Below are 26,810 nucleotides of genomic sequence, written 5' to 3'. Positions count from 1 at the left end.
CCTCACTTCAAAAATCACAAGCCTAGAGGGAGAAACAGATGGAAAATGACTGATCTGAGGGTCTAAGCTTGGGTCTCTTTTCTTTTTCCTTCTTATGCCTAGGCTGCTCAACTGTCGGATGCCTTTGGATGCTGATGAGAAGATTCAAGACTAAGGAATCTAGCTAAAATCTCAGCCCCAAGTCTAATCATCCTACAGTTAAAGCACGTGCAAAAGCGGCAACTATGGATATCGTGATCCAGGCCTAAGCAGGTGAGACAAAGCAAGTGGAAGTTTGCTGTGTGGGATTTGCTTACCACAGCAAAGATAATTATTTACATTATCTGACACGAGTTTAAAGCAAAAGAAAGGAGTTCCCCAATGGGGTACTTATCTTTCTGATGACTTCTCTCTGGTGCGGACTGACCGACACACTGAGACACTGCTTCAGGGTCCAATGGCAAGAAAAGACTGACTTCATGACACAGGCTGGATCCCTATATACCCAAGCATACGGACATTGGTTAGGGTATCTGCCAGCCTTAGGAGGAGGAAAGAATTTCTGTGGTACTTGGGCCGGCCAAGGACTTTCACGGCAAGAAATCACACAAGTCAGGTCTGCAACAGTGAAACACAAACATCCTCAGCTATCCATACATGCCTAAACAAAGTTCACTTGTGTAAGTTGCTTTACACGTTCAACTGAATCACTGTTGTAGTACCCTTAGCTATTATGGGTTACATCCTGCCAAGGATACAGCGGCCAGCCAGTCTTCCAAAAGCATATCCCCATGCACATACACCAAAGCTACTGTGTCTCAAGCTCCTGTGTAGATAAAACAGCAGCCTCGGCACCATAATACTTCAGAACTTTCTTGGGTGCAAAAAAATAGGGGGTGGGGGTACTGTCCTGAAAAATTATATACAAGTTAGAATACCTAATTATTACATTAGAAAAAATATATACAAATCAGACGAATGGCGGGATGATACATCTACAGCTGCAATGATTTAATCAAGCAATTTCCAGTAAGTGCAACTTACACAACTGATATATGTTCATCAGAAATCACTGTTGCAGTTGTCTTAGCTATATCGGTAACTTACCACAGCTTATCCTACTTGGGAGGAGGAAGGATTAGGATGTAGGAGTCCCTAGTCTGTCCTGGGTCTGGATTTGGAATCTTAACTACAACTTTGTAAAAATATGTACAGGAGACCAAGGAGCCATCTCAAACACTTCTAGAGACAGCCACTTTCGAATGTACCATTGAAGAAGGCAAGGCTCTGCTAAAATGCGCCCTTGACCCTACCAGGAAATGATTTACCATACAGGGAATAAAACAGCAAGGGACAACCTTCCAAAACTGTCTGATACTGGTTGCCCTATAATGTCTCATCACAGGAAATACAGTTATACAGCTTTCATAAAGGATTTAATTTTGTCAAGGTAACATAGTTGCCGGTATATATCCAGAGTATGGAGAATCCTTTTTCCCTGGTTTTAGGGTTTGGGAAGAAATACAGGAAAAATAATGGCTTTGTTGCAAGCAAACTCCAGAACTACTAATGGTATGAAACAGGGATTTATTGTTAAAGCAACCATATCTCTATGGAAAACCAAACAGGGTTCATCCAGCATGACAGCCTGCAATTCACATACTCTCTCTTCCAAATCATGGACCAAAAAACAGCCTAATGAGCTAGCTCACAAGCAGAAACCCTTTCAAGAGCAGCTTCAACAAATCCCAAGAAGAGGAGGAACCATGGGCAGACGTGCTGAAATGGCCAGCAAATACACCTCGTTATACTATGACAGACCAGGTGATAGTAACTCACGGAGTACCATCAGTGCACATAATCCTTGACTGGGTCTTGGTTATTAGAGAGCACCAACTAGAAACATTTCTTCCAGATACTAACAAAGTTTCCCAATAGTAAGATTTAATGCATCCTTGTTATCTGCTACACATCCTCAGAAACAAGATGACTAAATGGTATCAGATTGGAGTCATCCATTCACTTAGTTGTTTCATATTGGGGTGTACCAAACTCTCCTGGTCTTGTGCAAGTAGATTCAGTCTGGGAGGAAACATGGGAGAAATGAAAGTTATGTACTTACCATAATGACAGATCAGTGTTGACTGATTTTCGTTCGGTTCAACACATGGGTTGTCTGATCTGACTGTATCCAATCTCAACACCAACTCTGAAGCTTCATGGATCCAGGGTTGTGACTCCTCTCCTACCCATAATTTCCAACGCTCCACCTTAGTGCTTCATATCTAGTTTGCCCACCAACTACAAAATTCAGAGATATAATAACCCATTCAAGATTAAATACCAACTTGACAGGAAGCACCTAGGAGAGGAACACAGTGTGACAAGATTGTTCATAGACAGGGTTCAAGTGAGATCCATTCTGCCTCCAGAAGCCAATAGATTATTCTGAATTGAGACATGAGGGAAGGAGGTTGAACTGGATGAAAATCAGACATCACGGATCTACTGTTATGGTGATTACATAATTTTCGTATCCGATGCCTACATTCACCTGATTCAATGCATGGGACAGATACCCAAGCTGTTTTTACCTGGGTGGTATCAAGGAAGGAGGTTTCTGAGAATGGTGGAACCAAAGAAAGAACGTGATCTAGAATGAACATCCCATTTATAATGAGACACAAAAGTGTCAACTGTTGACAAGGTTGCTGCAGCAAAAATATCATCAATGGGGAGTCTTTTTATGAAAGCTGCTGAAGTAGCTACTGCCCTTGTGGCGTGAGCTGTGGGCCTCGATTGCAGGGATAGGCCCTTTTTTGTATACAAAGGAAACCTTAGAAACTGCTTTGCTCAATTTTGGGCTAAAGACACAATGAACAATTATTCAGATTTCCTGAATTTTTTTCATTCTATAAAGATAAAATCTGAGCTGCCAATGAGCATCTAACATATGCAAAGTCTATTCACCTTTGTTGGAAAATGTGGGGAAAAAACAGGTAGGGTGATCTATTGGTTTAAAGTTGCGTCAGATGCCACCTTAGGAAGAATATGTGTAAGTCCTTAAGGAAACTGTTTTGTGGAAATTCAAGTAAGGGTGGTTTGCAAGAAAAGGCATGTAACTTAAATTCGCCTGGCCGATGTAACAACCACAAAAATTGTCTTCCAAGAGAGGAAATTCAAATCTGCTGATGCCGCTGGTTCAAAGGGTGGCTTGAGTTAATGCTTGGAGCAAAAAAGTAATATCCCACTGGGGGACTGGGTTTCTGATTGGAGGTTGTAGGAGAAATGTTACCTCAAAAAGGCTTTAGCGACTATTTGGTCATTCTGACCCATGTGGAAACTGCAGTCAGTACTTTAATAGTGGAGAAACTGGGTCCACTATGAAAAAGGTCAGACAAAATCTCCAGCTCGGAAGGATGAAGGCTGGAAATAAATCTATTCCTTTCAGCACAGCTCACTTGGAAAACCTTTTCTATTTGGTATAATAAACCTTTTTGGTGGATTATTTCTGGGAGGCTGATGCTGGTAGCCTGGTGTCTCAGGTCAAAGTCAGAACCAGAGGAAACAAGATGCAAGCAAGTTTCATGGATTTCTGGTCTAGAGGAGGCAATCTGGATGGGTGAGTCAAGAGATTTGAATACTGATCCAACATCCATGGGGGATGCACTAGTAGAGGCCATAGGAAAGGGAACCATGTTTGTAAGGGCCAGAAGGGAGCAAGGAGGATATTACAGTTGTGTACACTTACCATAAATGTAGATGTTCAACTGCATTCACTGTTGCAGTCATCACATTTGGGTTATCCCTGCCAGGATTGCCCTCAGTCGTCCCGAACACCAAAGGCTTAGTATTTCTGTGTCGGCTGCCGTCGCTCCAGGACTGACATCAGTGTTATAAATTAAGGCAGCCGACGTCATTACATCAGTTTTTCTTGCCCTGTCTGGAGCTCCCAAGAGGGAGCTAGGTTATTGGTGGAAGAAAGTACAGTTGTGTACACTTACCATAAATGTAGATGTTCGAGTGTATTCACTGTTGCAGTCATTATATTTGGGTAATCTGCTGGCAGACTGCCCTCAGTCGGCTTGATTAACAAAGTCTTGGGTCCTGCGTCGGTTGCTGTCCCTTCTTCCATGATGTCAGGTCGCCAGGGGTATAAAACATGCAGCCGACGCCATTACATCAGTTTTTCTTGCCCCAGACCCAGATGTCAGGTGCCCCCCCCAAATGGGGAGCAATATATATATATCTATATATATATATATATATATATATATATATATATATCTATATATCTATATATATATATATATATATATATATATATATATATATATATATATATATATAAATTTTAAAACACAAAAAAATATATACCTCCAAACAAAAGGAAATACACCTAAAAGAAAGTAGAGGTATAGTAAGAGAAAAAACAGGGGGCTGGAGGGTGGGTAACCAGGACTGCAACAGTGAATATACTCGAACATCTACATTTATGGTAAGAGTACACAACTGTACTATGTTCTTCGTGTTTCACTGTTGCAGTCATTACAGTTGGGTAGATTCCCAAAGCTATGGTTAGGAGGATGGATTTATACAGCATTAGACCAGCTATAAGGCCCTGCAGGACAGCAGTGGCAAAGCCAGCTCTGGATTTAGAGAAGAAAGGTAAATGGTAATGTTTGGTGAAAGTAAGAACTGAGCTCCAGGTAGCAGCCTCTACAATGTCTCTGGTAGGAACACCTCTGAGAAAGGCTGTAGAAGTAGATACAGCCCTGGTGGAATGAGATCCGATCCTTTGGGGAATAGTTTTACCATGGTGCATATAGCAGAAATGAATACAATGGCTTATCCATTTGGAAATAGTCTGCTTTGAAATAGCCTTTCCCTCAGCCCCTGCAGCAAATGCCACCAGTAGTTGTTCAGATTTTCTTAGAGATTTTCTCCTGCTTAAGTAAAACCTAAGTTGTCTGTGTACATCCAGTGAATGCAGAATCCGCTCACCCTTGTTCTGTGGATTGGGAAAGAAAGTTGGCAGATGCGTGGTCTGATTAAGAGCCACACTGGATGCCACTTTAGGCATGAAAGATGGATTGGTCCTGAGAGACACCCTGTCCACATTAAAAATAATGAAAGGCTCCACTGCCACAAGAGCCTGTAATTCGGAAATAATTCTAGCTGAAGTGACTGCTAAAAGGAAAGTTGTTTTCCAGGAGATAAATTTTAGGTCTGCAGATGCAGCTGGCTCAAAAGGAGGGAGAGTGAGGTTTTCCAATACAAAATTGAGGTCCCATTCAGGGGTTGGAGCTCTCCTGGGAGGTCTTAAGTTTTTGGCCCCTCTGAGGTACTGCTTTAGCAGAGGATGAGAGAAGAGAGGAGGATCTCTGTTGTAATGAGCTGAAATGGCAGAGGCATGGATTTTTATGGAAGAAAAAGATAGGCCCTTGTGAAGCATCTCAGTTAAGTATTGTAAAATCTGAGGAATACTGGGCATTGCTGTACTTATTCCTTGTGACTGGTTCCAGGCACAGAATCTTTTCCATTTGTCAGCATAAGATTTTCTAGTACTAGGCCTTCTCGCCTCCAAAATGACATCCATCACAGGTTTGCTGAGGGATGCCAAGGGTGAATTTAGATAAGCCACACTGCAAGATTCAAAGTATGGAGCTGAGTGTGCAGAATATGAGTGTGCAGAATATGGTTGTTCTGCTGAGACAGTAGGTAAGGTGTCTGAGGGAGGTGCCACAGTGGAAGGTGTGACACATTGCGCAGGAGTGGGTACCAGTGTTGGCGAGGCTAGCCTGGAACAATCAGAATCATTTTTGGTTTGTCCTGTCTGACTTTTAGTAGAACTTTGGAGAGCAGGGGCAAAGGGGGAAAAGTATAGACTGATAGGTTTTTCCAGCTGAATGATACAGCATCCACTTTCCAGGCTTTTTTGTGATCAATTCTTGTGCAGAATTTGTCCAACTGATAGTTCTGGGGTGAGGCAAAAAGATCTATGTCTGGACTCCCCCATTTGCGTGTCAACATGTTGAAAATTCATGGTTCCAGTTTCCATTTGTGTGGGTCCATAAGATTTCTGCTTAGTTCGTCTGCCACAGTATTCAGCTTTCCTGGCAGGAATTGAGCCTGTAGTTGTATTTGGTAGGTGAAGGCTGTGTTCCACAATGCCATGACTGGTCTGCAAAGGGGGTAGGAATGTGTACCCCCCCCTGCTTATGTACCACAAAACTGTGGTGTTGTCTGTCTTTATCATTAATTGTCCTGGATGAAGGTAGTCCTTGAAGGCTGTCAGTGTATTCTGTACAGCTAGCATCTCTTTCTGATTGATATGAAGGTGCATTTGACTTGGGCTCCATTTGCCTTGAATGCACTTTTTTATTTATTTTATTTATTTATTTATCATTTGTTGACCGGGAAAGTCCGACTAGGTTCCACAGAGCCTGTTTTCAGTGGAGGCCTGGGGAGAAATGCTCCAGATGCATGTCTTTGGAACACTTCCCTGCCAGATGAGCCCCCCCCCCCCCCAAGCATAGTCTGATGCATCTGTAGTTAGGGTTTGGGAGGCAGGGGGTGGAGTGAATGGCAGTCCCTTGTTTTGGTGGCAGGCCTCTGCCCACCACAGGAACTCTAGTTGCAGGCAAGGTATGACAGGAATCATTGTTTCCAGGCTGTGACAATGCTGACTCCATAAACTTTTTAAGTACCACTGAAGTTTCCTCATATACAGTCTTGCATATGGAATTAGAAGAATGCAGGAGGCCATGAACCCCAAGGCTTGCAGAATTTGTCTTGCAGACAGCAGGGTTTTTGTGGCCACCTGTTTGAAGTAAGTCACTAATTGAATTCGCTTTTCTGGCGTAAGGCAAGTCATCTGGGCAGTTGTATTCAAGCTTGCACCCAGGAATGTAATTTTTTGAGAGGGTACCAGTTGTGAATATTTTCGTTTATGGTGTACCCTAGATAAGTTAGAACCCTTTTTACAAACGCCATATGCTTTAGAAGAATGTCCTTGTTTTCTGCCTGAATTAAACAATCGTCCAGTTATGGATATATCTGAATATTTCTTTGCCTGCAAAATGCAATTACTGGAGCAAGGCACTTTGTGATGACCCTGGGCGCAGTAGATAAGCCAAAGGGCAGTGCAGAGAACTGGTAATGCAAGTAGCCTGCTTTGAAGTGGCGGTATCTTCTGCAAGATTCCCTGATTGGGATATGCAGGTAAGCCTCTTTTAAGTCTAGAGTTACTAACCAGGCATCTTTGCCTAGCACAGGAAGTAACTGTTGAAGAGTCAGCATCTTGAATTTTGGAATGTCCAGAAATGTGTTTAGAGTAGATAAGTCCAGAACTGGATGCCATGATTGGTCTCTTCTGGGTACCAGGAAAAGTCTTGAATAGAAACCTTGTCCCTTTTGCTCTTCTGGTACTGGTTGAATAGCCCCCATGTTCATGAGGGACAGAACTTGTTTCTGGGCCTCTGCTGACTAATTTGGGGGCAGGTCTGGCCATCCATTTGGGATTGGCAATGTGTGGAAATGAAATCTGTATCCCTGGGATACTATACTTAAAACCCATTTGTCCCGGATTATGAGTTGCCAGTTTTGTGCATGAAGTGCCAGGTTTCCCCCCAAAGGGGCGGCTAAAAGGTAAGTGCTCGGTGAGTGTAGAGGGAAGTCATCGAGACTGTTTACCATAGGGAGGTGCCTTGTTGTTTCCAAATTTGGAGGAGGAGGCGGCACCCCATTGCTTTGTTCTAAAAGTCCCTTGTGACTGAAACCAGGAGCCCTTGGAATGTCTGGGTTTGACTTGAGTGGCTCTCGAAGGGACTGGAAAGGACCATTTCTTACTAGGACAGTGCCTACTAAATCTTGGAGGTTGCACTTGTAAGAAATCTTTCACAGTTTGCATACATTTAGCTTTATCTTCCATCTTTTTTAAAACTTCTTCAGCCTTATTACCAAAGAGACGGTCCTGTTGTAAAGGAGCATCCAACAATTTTGCTTTAACATGATCAGGCAGAGTTTGCTCTTTGAGACAAGCATGCCTTCTTAGCATAGACCTAGTTACAGCAGCCCTGCAAGAGGCTTCCAAAGAATCAAAACCACATTATAAAGTATGTTTTCCTACTTGTTCAGCTGAATGTAATAAATCCTGTAAATCTTTATTTTCCACACAGTCAGAAAATAACACAATTTTCGGTTTAAGTAATCCCATGATATGCTGTTGATATTTAAGCATATGAAACTGACAGTTTAAAGCCCCGATTGCCAAGGTTGCAGAAGTGTAAACCTTCTTACCCCATCTATCCAGCGCCCTGGAATCTCTATCAGAAGGGGTAGGATTTTTAGCAGTAGAGGCCTTAATGCCCTTGGGACCCTGAGAAATTGTTCTAGGATCAGCAGTAGGATTTTTGAAAAGGAATTTGTGGGAGTCAGGAACCCTGTAGTATCTGTCTGGCTTACAAGGAGCCGGAGGCAGAGGATCAGGAGCCATACTAGATTCTGAAAAAACATCATCATCAATGTCTAGAACAGGAGGTATAGCCAAAGGCCTATGCTGAGGAAGAAGAAGAAAATCCCTAAGTCACCTTTTAGATTCAGAGAAATCCTGACTTTCCCAGTGAAAATGTTCCCTTAAGGTATGTAAAGTTTCCCCAAAAGAAAAATCCTCGGGGAGAAGCAGAAAGAATGGAATCTTCTGCATCGGAGTCCTCATAAGTAGGTATAGACAAATCCTGTTCACTGGAAGAGTAAGAAGAAATAGAATCCTGTTCAGAAGATTTGTAATCAATCTCTTGCCTAGGCCTCTTAGAAGGAGGGGGTTGGCTACCCCTGATCAGAGTAATGAAATCTTCAGCCATTTTGATCATTTGTTTTTAAGGCATAGGAGCCTGCACACATGGCCCAGGCGTCAGTTTTTTAAACATAGATTTAGATTTTGGCCTTAGTTTTGAAGATGGCGTCGGTCTAATATACAAATCTGTAGGCCTGAAAACACCCTCAGAAGCCGGTGCCTGCACAGCGGCTCTGGACCAATCTAAGGTAGACACATCCGCGGGTTCCATAACTGAAGCATCCTGCGGCATACCGGACTCTGAATGGGTCTCAGTAGAGGCCAGCGAATCAGAAGTAGCGGGTATCAGGGGCTGTGAAAGCACCTCACTGAGTACCGGCGAACTGTCGACTGGCTTAGGAGAAGCGTTGTCGTCAGTTTTGGACCTCGACGGTCTGTCTCTGTCTTTTTCTTTGCATTTTTTAGGTATTCCAGTAGTCTGATTGCTAACCGACGACATTTCTGGATAATTAAATCGTGAGCCAAAATATTTAGAAGCAAAAATATACCGACATTTAATAGTGCATTGATTAAATTTAGCACAAAACCGACAGCACGTTGTGATCAGGGCCTAGGCAAGGAATACAGTACAAATGAAAATCCTTATGAGGTATTTGCTTCCCACAAGTAATGCAATTATTAACTTTTACTGACATCGGTAAGGAGCAAGAAAAAGTTTCTCCAATGGGGTACTTAGCTTTTAGTTGAAGACTTCGGTTCTGAACTCAAACGGAAATTTCAGGAGTCGCCCGACCGGCACTTGCGAACTGCTTCGGCTTCTGGCACCAAGAGGCAAGAAAGACTGATGTAATGGCGTCGGCTGCATGTTTTATACCCCTGACAATCGGACGTCATGGAATAAGGGACAGCAACTGACGCAGGACCCAAGACTTTGTTAATCAGGCCGACTGAGGGCAACCTGCCAGCAGATTACCCAAATGTAATGACTGCAACAGTGAAACACGAAGAACATCACCACCAGTAGAAAGTAAATACCAAAGCATTCTTGTAAGGATAGCGAGAGAGAGAGAGATTGAGAGAGAGAGAAACAAGGGGGATGGAGGGAGGGAAACAAATACTGCAACAGTGAATACACTCGAACATCTACATTTATGGTAAGTGTACACAACTGTACTATGTTCTTCGTGTTTCCCTGTTACAGTCATCACATTTGGGTTGCTCCCAAAGCTGAAGAAAGGGGTGGAGGCAGTCAAGAAGATTGGGAGCTGGCTAGGATGCCCTGCAAGACTGCTGTGGCAAAGCCTGCCCTGGATTTGGAGAAGATAGGCTGGTGGTAATGCTTGGTGAAGATATGAATGGATGTCCATGTTGCAGACTCCAGGATGTCCCTGGTGGGGATCCCTCTGAGGAAAGCTGCAGAGGTGGAGGTTGCTCTGATAGTGTGCGTCCTGACCCCCTTGGGGGAGGTTTCCCGTGCTGCTTGTAGCAGAAATGGATGCAGTGTGCTATCCATTTAGAAATGGTTTGTTTGGATATGGCCTTGCCCTCTGTTCCTGTAGCAAAGCTGACTAACAATTCATCAGTATTCCTAAATGATTTAGTCCTGTCTAGGTAGAATCTGAGCAGTCTGTGCACATCTAGAGAGTACAGAATCCTTTCCCCCTTGTTTTGTGGGTTAGGGAAAAAGGTGGGCAAATGATATGGATTGGTTGAGAGCCATACTGGACACCACTTTTGGCATGAAGGATGGGTTAGTCCTGAGGGAGACCCTGTCAGCATGGAAAATGATGTGCTTGTAGCTTGGATACTCTTCCAGCTGAAGTGATGGCCAGAAGCAAGGCTGTCTTCCGAGAGAGGAACTTTAACTCTGCTGGTTCAAAAGGGGGCAGGGTGAGTTTTTCCAAAGCAAAGTTAAGGTCCCAAGCTGGGGTAGGTTCTCTTCTGGGTGGCCTCAAGTTGTTAGCCCCTCTTAGAAACTGTTTGATGAGAGGATGGGAGAAAACAGGTGGCTCTCTGCTAAAATGAGCAGAGATGGCAAAGGCATGAATTTTAATGGAAGGGAAGGATAGACCCCTGTGTAGTAGGTCAGCCAGGTAATCCAGGATGAGAGGTAGGGAGGGCTGTACAATTCCAGCTCCCTTAGCCTGGATCCAGGTGCAAAACCTTTTCCACTTGCCAACATAAAACATTCTAGTGCTAGGGCGTCTGGCCTCATGTATAACATCTAAAACTTGTTTGCTTAGATTGGCAGCTTGTGCAGTAGTCAGAGAATAAGCCAGGCTGCCAGACTGAGGGTCTGCAGTTGGGCATGCATGAATTCTCCATTCCTCTGGGTCAAGAGTGTTGGGATTTGAGGGAGATGTCATGGTGGCAGTGGTGACAGACTTTGCAGCAGAAGGTACACCAGTGCTGGCATGGCCAGTCTGGGGCAATCAGGATAGTCCTCAGTTTTTCCTCCCTTATTTTTAGCAGTACCCTTGTAATGAGCGGTAGAGGGGGGAATGCACAGACTGAGAGGTTGACCCACTGGAAGGGTAGAGCATCCACTTTCCAGGCCTTGCTGTGAGGTTCCCTGGTGCAGAATTTGCTGAGCTGATGGTTGGAGTGGGAAGCAAAGAGGTCGACCTTCGGGGTGCCCCATTTCTGGATTACAAGGGTGAAGGTTCTTTGGTCTAGCTGCCACGTGTGTGGGTCCAGAAGATTTCTGCTTAAGTTGTCTGCCAGAGAGTTTAGAGAGCCTGGCAGGAACTGTGCTAGCAAATGTAGTTGCATGGCTGAGGCTGTGTGCCAAAGGGTCATGGCGATCCTGCACAGAGGGTACGAGTGAGTCCCTTCCTGCTTGCTGATATACCACATCACAGTGGTGGTGTCTGTTTTGATCAGTAGAGGCCCCGGGGAGAGTAGGGGTCTGAAGGATGTCAGAGCTTGCTGAACAGCTAACATCCCTTTTTGGCTGATGTGCAGATGTATTTGGTTTGGGCTCCATTGGCCCTGAATGCACCTGCCGTCTAGATGTGCACTCCAGGCATAGTCTGATGCATCTGTGTTGAGGGTCTGGGCGGAGTAGGGTGGTGAGAAGAGTAGTCCCTTGTTGTGGTTGCACGCTGCTGCCCACCAAAGGAAATCTTTTCTTAAGCAAGTTATCATTGGTATAAGAGTTTCTAGGTCTTAGGAGTGTTGACACTAAATGCTTTTTAGGTACCATTGTAGTTTCCTCGTATGCAGTCTGGCATATGGAATGAATAGAATGCAAGAAGCCATGAATCCCAGAGCTTGCAGGATTTTCCTTGCGGATAACTGGGGTCTGGGTGACTAGTTGAGAGAAGTAGGTTTTCAGGTAGGTTTGTTTTTCTGGTGTATGAAATGCCATCTGGGATGCCATGTCCAAGCTTGCTCCCAGGAATACAATTTTTTGCGTGGGTACTAGTTTGAATTTCTTTTCATTGATAGTATACACCAGGGAGGTCAGTAGGTCCTTTACAAAGGTCAGGTGCTTTAGCAGCTTTTCCTGACTGTCTGCCTGAATCAGGCAGTCATCTAAGTATGGGTAAATCTGAATATTCCTTTGTCTGCAAAAAGCAATGGTGGGAGCCAGGCATTTTGTGAAAACTCTGGGAGCAGTGGATAAGCCAAAGGGAAGCGCAAAGAACTGAAACTGCAGTGAACCCGCCCTCAAACAGAGATTTCCTGCAAGATTCCCTGACTGGGATGTGTAAGTAAGCCTCTTTTAGGTCTAGGGTGGCTAACCAAGCATCCTTGGAGAGCATAGGTAGAAGTTGCTGGAGGATGAGTATTTTGAATTTTGTTATCACCAGGAACGTGTTTAGAATGGATAAATCGAGGATGGGGTGCCAGGTGCCCTCTTTCTGGGTACCAGTAAGAGTCTGGAGTAGAAACCTTGGCCTACCTGTTCTGCAGGAACATGCTCTATTGCCTTCATCGACAGCAGGGAAAGGCGTTGCTTTTTGGCCTCTGCCCACTGGTTTTGGGGAAGATCTGGGAACCCTTTTGGGGTTGGTAGTGTGTGGAAATAAAATTTGTATCCCTGGGACACTATGTTGAGGATCCAGCAGTCATTGGTAATGGTGGCCCAGGTACTTGTGTGGAAGAAGAGTTTTCCTTCTAGGGGCAACAGCAGGTGGGCAGAGGGAGGGAGTGGATGCGTGAAGTCATTGTGAGTTCTTACCATGAAGGAGTGGCTTAGCACTCCCTGGTTTTGAAGAGGAGTAACGCCATTGCTTAAATCCCTGCATTCCCTGGGGCTGCTGTCTGGGGGGCCTGCTTCCCCTGGGTCTGGGCTGAGCTGACCTGGAGGGGGCAGGAAAGGATCGGTGCTTGGAGGGGCAATGCCTACTGAACCTCAGTGGCTGGACCTGCAAGTCGTCTAACTGACTGCAAAGATTTAGCTTTTTCTTCCATCTTTTTTAAGATCTCCTCTGCCCTGATGCCAAATAAGTTGCCTTTGTGCAGTGGTGCTTCCAATAATTTCAATTTGACATGGTTTGGCAAGGGCTGTTCCTTTAGCCAAGCATGCCTTCTAAGGACAGAACCAGTAACTGCAGCCCTGCAAGATGCTTCTAGAACATCAAAAAGTACAGTTGTGTACCTACCATAAATGTAGATGTTCGAGTGTATTCACTGTTGCAGTCATTACACTTGGGTTATCCTGCTGAAAGGCTACCCACAGTCGGCCTGAATTCCAAAGTCCAGGTCCGGCATCAGTTGCTGTCGCCTCTTCCCTGACGTCAGTGCGCCAGGGGTATAAAAGATGCAGCTGACGCCATTTTCTTCAGTTTTTCTTGCCTCAGATGTCACTTGCCTCCAAATTGGTAGGCTAAAATTATGCCAATAAATATGCATGCACTAAAATAAACATTTCCTTCATCTACAAACAAATACACCACATAGGTTGTATAGGACAGAGAAGTACAGATAAGTCCCAGCAAAGAAAAGGGGGATGGTGGGTGGGTAACCTGGACTGCAACAGTGAATACACTCTAACATCTACATTTATGGTAGGTACACAACTGTACTATGTTCATCGTGTTTCATTGTTGCAGTCATTACACTTGGGTTGAATCCCAAAGCTGAGGTTGGGTGGCTGGGTCTAAATAGGATTAGGAGAGGCTATAAGGCCCTGCAGAACTGCAGTGGCAAAGCCTGCTCTGGATTTAGAGTAGAGAGGTAAGTGGTAGTACTTGGTAAAGTGTGCACTGAACTCCAAGCTGCAGCCTCTAAAATGTCTTCGGTTGGTACTCCTCTTAGGAAGGCTGCTGAAGTGGCTGCTGCTCTGGGTGAGTGTGGCCTAATGCCTTTAGGCACTGATTTGCCATGTTGCGAATAGCAGAAACAAATGCAGTGGCCTATCCATTTTGAAATGGTCTGCTTTGAGATGGTCTTTCCTTGTGATCCTGCAGCATATGCCACTAAAAGTTGCTTAGTCTTTCAGAAGGCTTTAGTTCTGTCCAAGTAGAAGCGTAGCTGTCTGTGTATGCCCAAAGAATGCAGGAGTCTCTCACCCTTATTCTGTGGGTTTGGATAAAAAGTGGGCAAATTAATGGTTTGGTTAAGGGCCACACTGGACACTACCTTAGGCATAAATGTAGGGTTCGTCCTCAGAGAAACCCTGTCTGGATGGAAAATGATAAAAGGTTCCACAGCCATGAGTGCCTGTAACTCTGAGACTCGTCTTGCAGAGGTTATTGCTAGGAGCAGAGCTGTTTTCCATAAGAACTTTATTTCAGCTGTACTGGCTGGCTCAAAAGGCAGCAGTGTGAGTTTTTCCAAGACATAATTGAGGTCCCATGCAAGTATTGGTGCTCTCATTGGAGGTCTTATGTTTTTGGCCCTTCTGAGGTACTGCCTTAGCAACGGATGAGAAAAAAAATAGGTGGTTCCGTACTGTAATGAGCTAAAATGGCAGAGGCATGGATTTTAATTGATGAGAAGGATAGTCCTTTGTGCAGCATCTCAGTTAGGTATTGCAAAATCTGAGGAATATTTGGTACAAACGAGTCAATTCCTTGTGCCTGGTTCCAAGCACAGAATCTCTTCCATTTTTCTGCATAAGATTTTCTGGTACTGGGCCTCCTGGCCTCCAAAATAACATCCAGCACTGCTTTAGAGAGAGGTGTGTTCTGAATGGCTACATTATCCGCCATGCTGCCAAATTTAGGGTCCTGAGTTGGCTGTGCAGGATCTGATTGTTTCGTTGAGTCAGTAAGTGAGGAATTAGAGGTAATGTCCAGGCTGGGCCTTGAGACAAGCTCTTTAGGATTGGGTACCAGTGCTGGCGGGGCCAGTCTGGGACAATCAGAATAATTTTTGGCTTCTCTTGTCTGACCTTTAGGAGTACCTTGGGGAGGAGAGGCAGAGGAGGAAAGGCATATACTGTTAGGGTTTTCCAGCTGAATGATAGTGCATCCACTTTCCATGCTTGCTTGTGATAAGTCCTTGTGCAGAATCTCGGTAGTTGGCAGTTGTGAGGGGAGGCAAATAGATCTATGTCTGGGCATCCCCATTTCTTTATCATGCTGAAGACTTGTGGATCCAGTTTCCACTCGTGGGGATTCGTGAGGTTTCTGCTTAGTTCGTCTGCCAGAGTATTTTTCTTTCCTGGTAGGAATTGTGCTTGCAGGTGTACTTGATAAGTCAATGCTGTGTCCCACAAAGTCATGGCTTGTCTGCAGAGGGGGTAGGAATGTGCGTCTCCCTGCTTATGTACCACATGACTGTAGTATTGTACGTCCTTATCAGTAGTTGTCCTGGATGAAGTAGATCCTTGAAGGCTGTCAGGGCATTCTGAACACCTAGCATCTCTTTCTGATTGATATGAAGATGCATTTGGCTTGTGGGCCATGTACCCTGAATACATTTTCCTGCCACGTGGGCCCCCCAGGCATAATCTGATGAGTCTGTTGTTATTGACTGCCTGGCTGTAGGCAGGGTGAATGGCTGTCCCTTGTTGTGGTAACAGGCCTGTGCCCACCATCGAAACTCCTGTTGCAGGCAAGGAATGAGGGTAATTAATGTTTCCAGGCTGTGGCAACGTTGAGTCCAAACACTTTTTAGATACCATTGCAGTTTCCTCATATGCAGTCTGGTATATGGAATTAGAAGAAGGCGGGATGCCATGAAGCCCAAAGCCTGCAGAATTTTTCTTGCAGATAACTGGGTCTTTGTTGCCAACATTTTGAAGTAAAAAGTCAGTTTGCTTTGTTTGTCTGGTGTGAGATAAGCCATCTGGGCAGTTGTGTACCCCAGGCAAATTAATAATCTTTTTACAAACGCCAGATGCTTAAGTAGAATGTCCTTGTTCTCTGCTTGAACAAGGCAATCGTCCAAGTAAGGAAATATTTGAATTCCTCTTTGTCTGCAAAATGCAATTACTGGTGCCAGGCATTTTGTGAAGAACCGGGGTGCAGTAGATAAGCCAAAGGGCAGTGCAGAGAATTGGTAGTGCATTGAGCCAGCTATGAATCTGAGGTATCTTCTGCAAGGTTTTCTGATTGGGACATGCAGGTATGCCTCTTTTGGGTCCAAAGTTACAAGCCAAGCCTTCTTGCCCAGCATGGGCAGAAGCTGCTGCAGAGTCAACATTTTGAATTTTGGAACGTCCAAAAATGTATTTAGAATAGACAGGTCCAGTATTGGTCTCCAGGCTTTGTCCTTTCTGGGTACCAAGAAAAGTCTTGAGTAAAATCCTTGTCCCTGCTCTTGTTGTGGTACTTGCTGAATGGCCCTCATCTCCATGAGGGATGAAACTTGTTTTTGTGCCTCTGCCCATTGATTGTGTGGCAGGTCTGGCATACCTTTTACCCGTGGCAGGGTGTGAAAGTGGAACCTGTAGCCCTGGGACACTATATTCAAGACCCATTTGTCCTGGGTGATCATGTACCAATTTTGAGAAAAAAAGTGCTAGTTTTCCCCCTAAGGGGGCTGCCAAAAGATAAGTGCATGGTGCTGGCAGAGGAAAGTCATTGGGGCTGTTTTATGTACAGCTGTGAATTGTCTTCTCCGCTTTTGGAGGTAGAAGCGCCCCACTGTTTAGGCTTTGATCCAAGTAGAGGTGGTGGCAAAGCAAATAGAGTGATTTCCTTCCGTTTGGTTGTTCATTTTATAGGGGTGACTGAAGGATGCAGTTGTCTGACTGCAATTTTGGTAGTTGGGAAAGACATGGAGTCTCCCTTGATAGACATGCGGCAGATGTTGGAAGCGCAGACCTGCAGATCAACCTCAGACCTGACTGACGTGAACTATGGTGGCACTAAAAAGTAGCCCAGAAGCCATGGCAGCCTCCAGAAGGGTGGAACCAGAGCCCTCGGCTTTAGAAGTTGCCAGGCCAAGAGCTGCAAAGGTGCCTCGTCTAGGGTTGGTCAACTTAAGAGCTGTAGTTGGGGCTTTTTCAGAAACGCCAGGGTCCATAGCCTTTTTGTACTTCCATTTTTTTTTTTTTTTTGAGCAATGCTAGTGGAAGGATACAGAGGAGGCCCTGTGATAGCACTGGATTGTGACGCCACTGAGGAAGCTGAAGATGGTGACTCCATATGGGTGCCAAATACCTCGGCCCTACATCTGAAAGTTTTTACACAGAATTTCACACAGTCAGGACAGTTAGAGATGTTGTGCCAAGGCCCCAAGCAAAACAGACAAACCAAGTGAAAATCTTTATGCAGGATTTTCTTCCCACATTTCAAGCAACTGTTTATGCTTTGAACATTAAATTAGTAGAGAAAATTCCTTAATGAGATACTTGTCTGACTGGAAAGAGAAGGATCTCTGGAAACAGGAGCCAACTGACAGACTGCAAGCATACTGAACACATGTGAAGTGCATTGGACTACACAGTTAGAAAGGCACTGGATGTCCTTCTTATACCCCTGACATCCAAACAATGGCCGTCAAACCTCCATCAGCTAGGGATGATGCAAATACTTTGGAAATCGGGCCAGTAGTAGGCTTATGCATGGCATGCAGACCCAAGAATCAGTACTACAATACGTACTATGCAGGACATGCATATAGAGGGTTAGAGTTTGGCTGTCTGCTCTGGATAAAGTCCAGAACATCCTAAGCCAGCCACAAATGATCAAAGCAAGGCCCAGTGGACAAAGTGAGCATCAGATTCACATGGTGAGAGCTGCGAAGGGTGTTCCTGGCATCCTAAGCTCTACTGTAAGAGTCCCTGTTGTTCAGGGGCAGATGTGTTTGGCAACCTAAGGGGGATATATCTTTAGGCTCCTACCTACAGATACAGCTGTTCATTCTATCTAAAATGGTGGGGTTACCACACTCCATTTTTTTAGGATTATAAAAAGCAATGTGAGTTGGATTTTGAAGGACTGATGCCCAGCTCAATTGATAATGTTACAGTGTTGTTCTGGGAAGATGTGCCTGAGACAGAAATCATAAAGACCTCCACATAAGCACTGCTAGAAGTCTTTGTAAAGGAAGGTGACGGGGCCAAAGGGCTGCAAAATATGCCACATTGGACACAATACCCATAGACCTAAAACATAATATAAAAAAAGGTCAGTTTCTGGGGTTTCTCTTTCCTCCTCTTTCTGGGCACACTTCTCTTTTTCAATGTACCTCCCCCCATTCAGAAGATATTTAGCTGAAACACTGGTTTGTTGCATATATTCAAAGGACCTCCACTACAGGAGGTTTAAGGTATTACATAGTGAAGACCAATTTGGCTGGGTTTTTCTTGCAGTTTTTATTTTTATACTGGCACACTCTTGTGTCTCCTCAGATGTAAAGACACATGAAAGGCATTGTAAATCATTAGACAGTGGCCAGATGTCTATCCAGTCATTTGCAGGATATGTCCCATATAGTTTAGACTACTGCAACACTGATCTAATGATTAACATTAGACACTGCCACTATAAACTTCTGAAACCGGAATACACCATCAACAATTCTTAGAAAGACACATTAAAACAACTCAGGATTTGTGTTGTATCACTTCTACTAACAAACTAAACTAACATCAGAAACACATAGAAAGAGTACAAAACAAACAATACACTGACGACTGAAAGGAAAATGGGCAAGAAAGTACAGTTGTGTGCACTTACAATAAATGTATATGTTCGAGTGTATTCACTGTTGCAGTCATCACACTTGGGTTATCTGCCTGCAGGTAGCCCTCAGTCAGCCCGAATACCAGAGTCTTGGGATTTCTATTTCTGCATCGGATGCTGTCACCTCTTACATGACGTCAGGTCGTCAGGGGTATAAAACATGCAGCCAACGCCATTACATCAGCTTTTCTTGCCCCAAATGTCAGGAGCCCCCAAAATAGGAAGCAATTACATGGTGTGGAACATATCTAGTAAAAAGTAAAAACCATTGCCATAAGATATGGCCAAAAAAAAAAAAAAAAGGATAGGTAGAAAGAATAGAAAAGTCAAGGGGCTGGAGGGAGGGTAACCAGGACTGCAACAGTGAATACACTCGAACAACTACATTTATGGTAAGTATACACAACTGTACTATGTTCTTCGTGTTTTGCTGTTGCAGTCATCACACTTGGGTTGATTCCCAAAGCTGAGGAAGGGTGGAGGCAGTCAAGAAGTATACGGGCTGACTAGCAGGGCCTTGTAAGACTGCTGTGGCAAATCCAGCTCTGGATTTAGAAAAAATAGGTAAGTGGTAATGCTTAGTGAAGGTGTTTACAGAACTCCAGGTTGCAGCTTCCAGGATGCCCCTGGTAGAGACTCCCCTGAGGAATGCTGTAGAGGTTGAGGTAGCCCTAGTGGAATGAGTTCTGATCCCCTCTGGGGTAGGTTTTCCATGGTGTTTGTAGCAGAAATGGATGCAGTGTGCTATCCATTTGGAAATAGTTTGCTTTGAAATGGCCTTACCCTCTGCCCCTGTAGCGAAGATGACTAGCAGCTGGTCAGATTTTCTGAAAGGCTTAGTTCTGTCAAGGTAGAACCAGAGCTGTCTGTGCATGTCCAAGGAGTGCAGAATCCTTTCCCCTTTATTCTGAAAATTAGGGAAAAAGGTTGGTAAATTAATGGATTGGTTTAAAGCCACACTGGATACCACCTTGGGCATAAATGATGGGTTAGTCCTGAGGGAAACCCTGTCTGCATGGAAAATAATAAAGGGTTCCACAGCCGTTAGTGCCTGTAACTCATACACTCTTCTTACTGAAGTGATGGCTAGAAGTAAGGCTGTTTTCCAAGAGAGGAATTTAACTCTGCTGTAGTAGCAGGCTCAAAAGGGGGAAGTGTCTGCTTCTCTAGTACAAAATTAAGGTCCCAGGCTGGGGCGGGAGCTCTCTTCGGGGGCCTTAAATTGTTAGCTCCTCTCAGGAACTGTTTGATGAGAGGGTGAGAAAATAGAGGTGGCTCAGTACTGTAGTAAGCTGAGATGGCAAAGGCATGAATTTTAATTGATGAGAAGGATAGGCCTTTGTGGAGTAGCTCTGCTAAGTAATCTCGGGTTTGAGGTAAGGTGGGTACAGCTGTATCCTTTCCTTGAGAATGGCTCCAAGAACAATATCTTTTCCATTTCTCTGCATAGGATTTCCTAGTACTGGGCCTTCTGGCCTCAAGGATGATGTCTACCACCTGTTTGCTGAGGGTTGCTGGTGGTGTATTCAGGGGATTAGCCAGGCTGCAAGGTTCAGGGTTTGCAGCTATGAATGCAAATTTGTCCCTCCTGCTGGGACTGATGTAGGTGCCAGGGTGGCACTGCTGTCAGACTGCGTAGGAGTAGGTACCAGTGCTGGTGTGGCCAGTCTGGGGCAATAAGGATTGTCCTTGGCATGTCCTGTTTGATCTTGAGTAGTACTTCTGAGAGGAGGGGCACAGGGGCAAAGGCATAAATTGAGAGGTTTCCCATCGAAAAGATAGGGCATCCACTTTCCACGCTTGGCTGTGGGAATTTCTGGTGCAACATTTGTTCAATTGATGGTTTTGGGGGGAGACAAAGAGGTCCACCTCTGGAATCCCCCACCTGTGGATTAGAAGTTTGAATGAGCTGGGTTCCAGCTTCCACTTGTGTGGGTCCAGTAGATTTATGCTTAAGTCATCTGCAAGTGAATTTTGTTTGCCTAGCAGGAATTGAGCTTGCAGGTGTACTTGGTTGCTCAGGGCTGTGTTCTACAGGGCCATGGCTAACCTGCAGAGAGGGTAGGAATGAGTTCCCCGCTGCTTGTTTATGTACCACATAACTATGGTGTTGTCTCTGTCTTTACCAGGAGTTGTCCTGGAAGAATAAGGTATTTGAAGGCTGTCCGAGCATTCTGTACAGCTAACATTTCTTTTTGATTGATATGCAGTGGAATTTGGTCTGGGCTCCATTTGCCTTGAATGCATTTGCCCGCCAAGTGAGCTCCCCACGCATAGTCTGATGCAGTCTGGTGTCAGAGTTAGGGTGGCGAGAGGTTGAGTGAAAGGAAGTCCCTTATTGTGGTTGCATGCCTCTGCCCACCAAAGGAACTCTGCCCTTAGACAAGGAATGATAGGAATCAGTGTTTCCAGGTCCTGAGAATGTTGACACCAGAGACTTTTTAAGTACCACTGAAGTTTCCTCATATGAAGTCTTGCATATGGAATTAGTAGAATACATGAGGCCATGAAACCTAGGGCTTGCAGTACTTCTCTTGCAGATAGCTGGGTTTTGGTGGCTATTAGTTTGAAGTAGTTTGTCAAATAAACCTATTTTTCTGGAGTGAGGAATGCCATCTGGAAAGTTGTCTTCAAGCTTGCTCCCAGGAATACAATCTTTTGTTTGGGCACCAGTTGTGATTTCTTTTTGTTGATGGTGTAACCCAAGAGAAGTTAGAAGTCTCTTTACAAATGCCAGGTGCTGAGGTAGCAATTCCTGACTTTCCACCTGAATCAGGCAATCGTCCAAGTATGGGTAAATTTGAATACTTCTCTGCCTGCAGTATGCAATGGCTGGAGCCAGGCACTTTGTGAATACCCTGGGAGCAGTAGATAAGCCAAAGAGAAGTACAGAGAACTAAGTACATAGAGCCTGCCCTGAAATGTAGATATTTCTGCAAGATTCCCTTATGGGGATGTGCAGATAAGCTTCTTTTAAGTCTAGGGTGACTAGCCAGGCGTCCTTGTCTAACAAAGGAAGACGCTGTTGCAGAGTCAACATTTTGAATTTTGGGACCACCATGAAGGTGTTGAGAATTGACAGATCTAGGATAGGGCGCCAATAGCTCTCTTTTCTGGGCACCAAGAATAGTCTGGAGTAGAAACCCTGTCCCCTTTGCTCTACTGGCACAGGTTGAATACCCTGACACTGAGAATAGAAAGTACTTGCTTTTGAGCCTCTGCCCACTGGTTTGGAGGAAGGTCCGGCAACCTGCTTGGAGATGGCAGTGAGTGGAAGTAGAATCTATATCAGTGGTATATAATGTTTAGGACCAATCAGTCCTAGGTAATGGACATCCAGTTTTGTGCATGCAGGGCGAGCTTTCCTCCTAGGGGTGCAAGTACTTGGGCTTTGCTGGGAAGCTATTGTGAACTTTTTCCATAAGGGGGTGTCTTACCACTCCTTGTTTTAGAGGAGGGAGAACTCCACTGTTTAGACCTCTGCATACCCTGAGACTGTATTCTTGGTGGCCTGTTGCCCTGGGTTTGGACACAGAATGCCTGGGAGGGACTGGAAAGAACCCGTTTTTAGAAGGCCGATGCCTACTGAATCTAGGTGGCTGCACCTGTAAGAAATCTTTAACAGTTTGCAAAGATTTAGCTTTTTCCTGTATCTTTTTAAGAACTTCTTCTGCTTTTGTGCCAAATAACCTTTCCTGATTTAATGGAGCATCTAGTAAGTTCGCTTTGACATGGTCTGGCAAGATTTGCTCCTTCAGCCAAGCATGCCTTCTCAGTACAGACTCAGTAACAGCAGCCCTGCAAGATGTTTCTAAGGCATCAAAACCACACTGCAAGGTATGTTTACTAACTTGGTTTGCAGAATGCATTAACTGTTGTAAATCTTTATTTCCTGTACAATCCGGAAGCAGCAACATTTTTTGTTTAATTAGTTCCATAATATGCTGCTGGTACTTCAACATGTGAAACTGGCAATTCAAAGCCCTGATGGCAAGAGTTGCAGAGGTATATACCTTCTTACCCCATCTGCCTAAAGCTCTAGAATCCCTGTCCGAAGGGGTAGGGTTTTTGGCTTTAGTAGCCTTAATGCCTTTACGTCCCTGGAAAATAGTTTCTAGATCCGCAGCGGGATTCTTAAAGAGAAATTTGAGAGAGTCAGGTACTCTGTAGTACCTGTCAGGCTTTCTAGGAGTTGGTGGTAAAGTATCACGAGTAAGACTGGATTCCATGAAGACATCATCAACAATGTCCAGGACAGGAGGTATAGCTAGAGGCCTGTGGTGAGGCAAGTCTAAAAATTCTCCGAGTCTCTTTTTGAACTGAGGGTAGTCCTGGCATTCCCAGTGGAAATGCTCTCTTAAAGTATGCAAGGTTTCACCAAAGGAAAAGCCCTCTGGAGGGGAGGCAGAGGGAATGGAATCCTCCGCATCTGAATCCACATAGGTAGATAAAGGTATGTCCTGGTAATCAGAGGGATCAGAGTCATCGGACTCATGGTCTGTAGAATCAGAAGGAAAATCAATTCTTTGTCTTTTAGACTGGGAAGGCTGGTTTCCTCTAATTAAAGTTATATGGTCTTCAGCCATTCTAAGCATTAGTTTCTGTGGCAATGGAGCTTGAGCATGCACTTTGTTCATCAGTTTTCTAGGTGTAGGGCGAACTCTGGGCCTGAGAAACCCGATATTTTTTGTGAAAAACGAAGCTGTCAGTTTAAAGCGAACATCGGAAGGTTGGCATACACCCTCAGAAACAGATGTCTGCACAGCGGCTCCGGACCCATCCAAGGTAGAGACATCCGCAGGTTCCATAGTCGAAGAAGCATCTCACAGCATACCGGACTCCGAATGGGTCTCAGCAGAGGCCTGCAAATCTGTAGAAGCAGGTATCAGGGGCTGCGAAAGCGCCTCACTGAATACCGGTGAACTGGCGACTAGCTTAACAGAAGCGCTGTCGGCAGTTTTGGACCTATGCGGTCTGTCTCTGTCTTTATCCTTACGTTTTTTCAGAAGATCAACAGTCGGATGGCTTATGGAAGCCATTTCAGAAAACGGAGAATGAGAGTGAAAGAATTTAGCGACAAAGATAGCCCGACGACGAATAGTTCAGGTGTTAAACAAGGCACAAAACCTACAGAGAGGAACGTTGTGGTCTGGGCCTAAACAGATTACGCAGTAAGAATGAAAATCTCTGTGAGGTATTTGTTTTCCACAGGAAGAAAATTGTTAACTTTTTCTGACATCGGTTAGAGCAAGAAAAAAGGATCCCCACTGGGGTAATTAGCTTTAGAAGATTTCAGGTTTGAAACTTGAAAAACAAAAATTTCAGGAAGCAGCCGACCGGCACTTGTGAACTGCTTCAGCTTCGGGCTCCCATGTGGCAAGAAAAGCTGATGTAATGGCATCGGCTGCATGTTTTATACCCCCGACGACCTGACGTCATGGAAGAAGCAACAGCATCCAACACAGAAATCCCAAAACTTTGGTATTCGGGCCGACTGAGGGCTACCTGCAGGCAGATAACCCAAGTGTGATGACTGCAACAATGAAACATGAAGAACATCAGTAGTAGTAACTGCCCAAAAAAGAAGAAATCAAATTCTAGAGAAACATCTAAAAAGATCCTGTTGCACATAAAAGATTCTGAATAGAAAAAAGAAATTTGAAAACTAACAGCAGAAAATGTCAACATAGAATATGAAATGGAATTTAGTTACAACCAGTGCAATTAAGACAAAATTAACAAAGGTTCCTAACTGGACTACTACCTTTCCCTGGTGCAGATACTGCATCCAACTTCTAAACAGGTATTAACACCTGTGCAACATGATTCCGCCCTGAGAAGAACCTACTTGCACACATTACAGCAAATGGGTGTTAAATTTCTTGTGCAATCATAATATACCTTCAAGTTACCGTTAGTCCACCATACAACAACCTATAACCATTCTCAGCTACCAAATTCCATTTTTACACTAGACTGAATAATTCATGATTCTTTTACACCGCTTTGCTCTCCAGTGCAATCCTTCCTAGCATACAGTATCGAGCTAGTCAAGTCAAAGTCTGACTCTGCTTTCATTTACATTTATTAAAACATCAGATGACAATTTTCTGGTCACTTAACCATCTGGTTTCCGGGACAGCTCAGATCCCAAACTCAGAGATGAGTTAAGCTATCAGAAGCAAGCAGGACAGTCTGAACTGTCTTCGCATGAATGTGTCAGGTTTTCAGAAACAAAGTTAGATTGTACTACCAGGTACAAGACTGTGCTTGAATAACAGAAAAAGCCACACAGCAGCAAGGACTCGTTCTCCAAAATTTATTCTTAGCGTTTTTGTCTCAGACAATGACAAGACTTCATCAGATAAAAATATAAACTCAAATGAACTTTAAATACCCATGAAACTAGATAACAGCAACATCTCATTGCACATTTAAAGAGAAACATATACAATTACTCTAAAATACATATAGTAACATACATAAAAAAACTTATTATAAACAATTCAAATACAAAAGAAGAAAGTAAATAACTAACAACAATAACTGTTGAATGTATCTATGTTCTGCTTTCAGTTTTAAAATACATCCAATGGATGCCATCTCATTCAGCCCAGGCCAACCTACTGATCTCACATAAAATCCAGTGCAATTCCCTTTGCTCTAGAAAAAGTTGCCATGGTCCACCCCTAGGGTTAGGTTTAGCTTGTTCAATTAACACAAACTTAAATTGATGCTCAGGGAAATGCAATAAGTGCCGAAATAGGGCACTGGTCATTTTTTCTTATTTATTTCATAAATGTGTTCATAAATACGATTTTTTAATTTGCTCTCAGTCATTCCGACATAAAATACCGGGCAGCATTGACACAATGCCCCATATGCTACTCCTAAGCAATTGTACTTCTCTTTAACATTCAACTGGTAGCCATTAATATCAAAGAGTTCCCCAGTATTGACATAGGGGAAAAAATGGCAACACCCACATTTGGACATCTGCCAAAGCTTCTTGTCTTTAAAACTGTGTAGGCAAAGTGGCCTCTCCATAAGATTCTTCAGGTTATTACCCCTCTTAAATATAACCACCGGCTTAGAACCTGTTTTGTTCCTTACCACACAGTCATCCATAAGTACAGACCAATTTTTAAAAATAACATCCCTCACCTGTTTGAAGTCCACAGTAAATCTCGTAATAAAGGCCAACCTAAATTTAATGTCAGCATTTTGCTGTACAGTCAAATTACTTTCATGGACCACATTACTATGCTCAGTAAAACTGTGAAAATCATCAGCTTCCAAACTCATTAAAATAGGAACATAACCTCCTCCTCTGCTTCTTTATCACTTCCATTTTAATCTCTCTCACAAATTCTTTAGGATAGTCTCTTTTAAGAAACATTGATTCCAGTAAGGCACATTCATTCATAAATTCATCAAGTAATGATACCATCCTGGCAACCCTGATGAATTGTCCCTTGACAACTGCTTCTTTTTGGGACAAGGGGCTGTGAACTATCAGAATACAAGAATGAATTACAGGATGTGGGCTTCCTGTAAATGGTAGAAACATATCTACCATTACCCACATCTTTCACCAAATTTACATCCAATAACTGCTACATTCCTCATTTAACACGTGTACAAATTTCAAAAACTTGGTAGTATTATTAATATATTCCAAGAATAATTCAACATATGATGATTTTCACAATTTTAATGAGCATACTAATGTGGCCCATGAAAGTAATTTGACTGTATAACAAAACGCTGACGTTAATTTTAGGTTGGCCTCTTTTACGAGATTTACTGTGGACTACAAACAGGTGAGGGATGTCATTTTTAAAAACTGGTCTGTGCTTATGGACGACCGTGTGGTAAGGAACAAAATAGGTTCTAAGCCAGTGGTTGTATATAAGAGGGTAACAAACCTGAAGAATCTTATGGAG

At 43.9% G+C, this 26,810-nt stretch overlaps 1 protein-coding gene across 1 annotated transcript in view; it reads right to left on the bottom strand.

The window, feature by feature from the left end:
* The window catches only part of MFAP1 (microfibril associated protein 1), a 637,732-nt gene that overhangs the window by 322,291 nt on the left and 288,631 nt on the right, over positions 1 to 26,810 (bottom strand). The window lies entirely within an intron of this gene.

This window comes from Protopterus annectens, chromosome 7.part0, assembly GCF_019279795.1.
Source record: "Protopterus annectens isolate FY-2018-M chromosome 7.part0, PAN1.0, whole genome shotgun sequence".
Lineage (NCBI taxonomy): Eukaryota > Metazoa > Chordata > Ceratodontiformes > Protopteridae > Protopterus > Protopterus annectens.
This window is presented reverse-complemented; position numbering and strand designations above follow the sequence as displayed.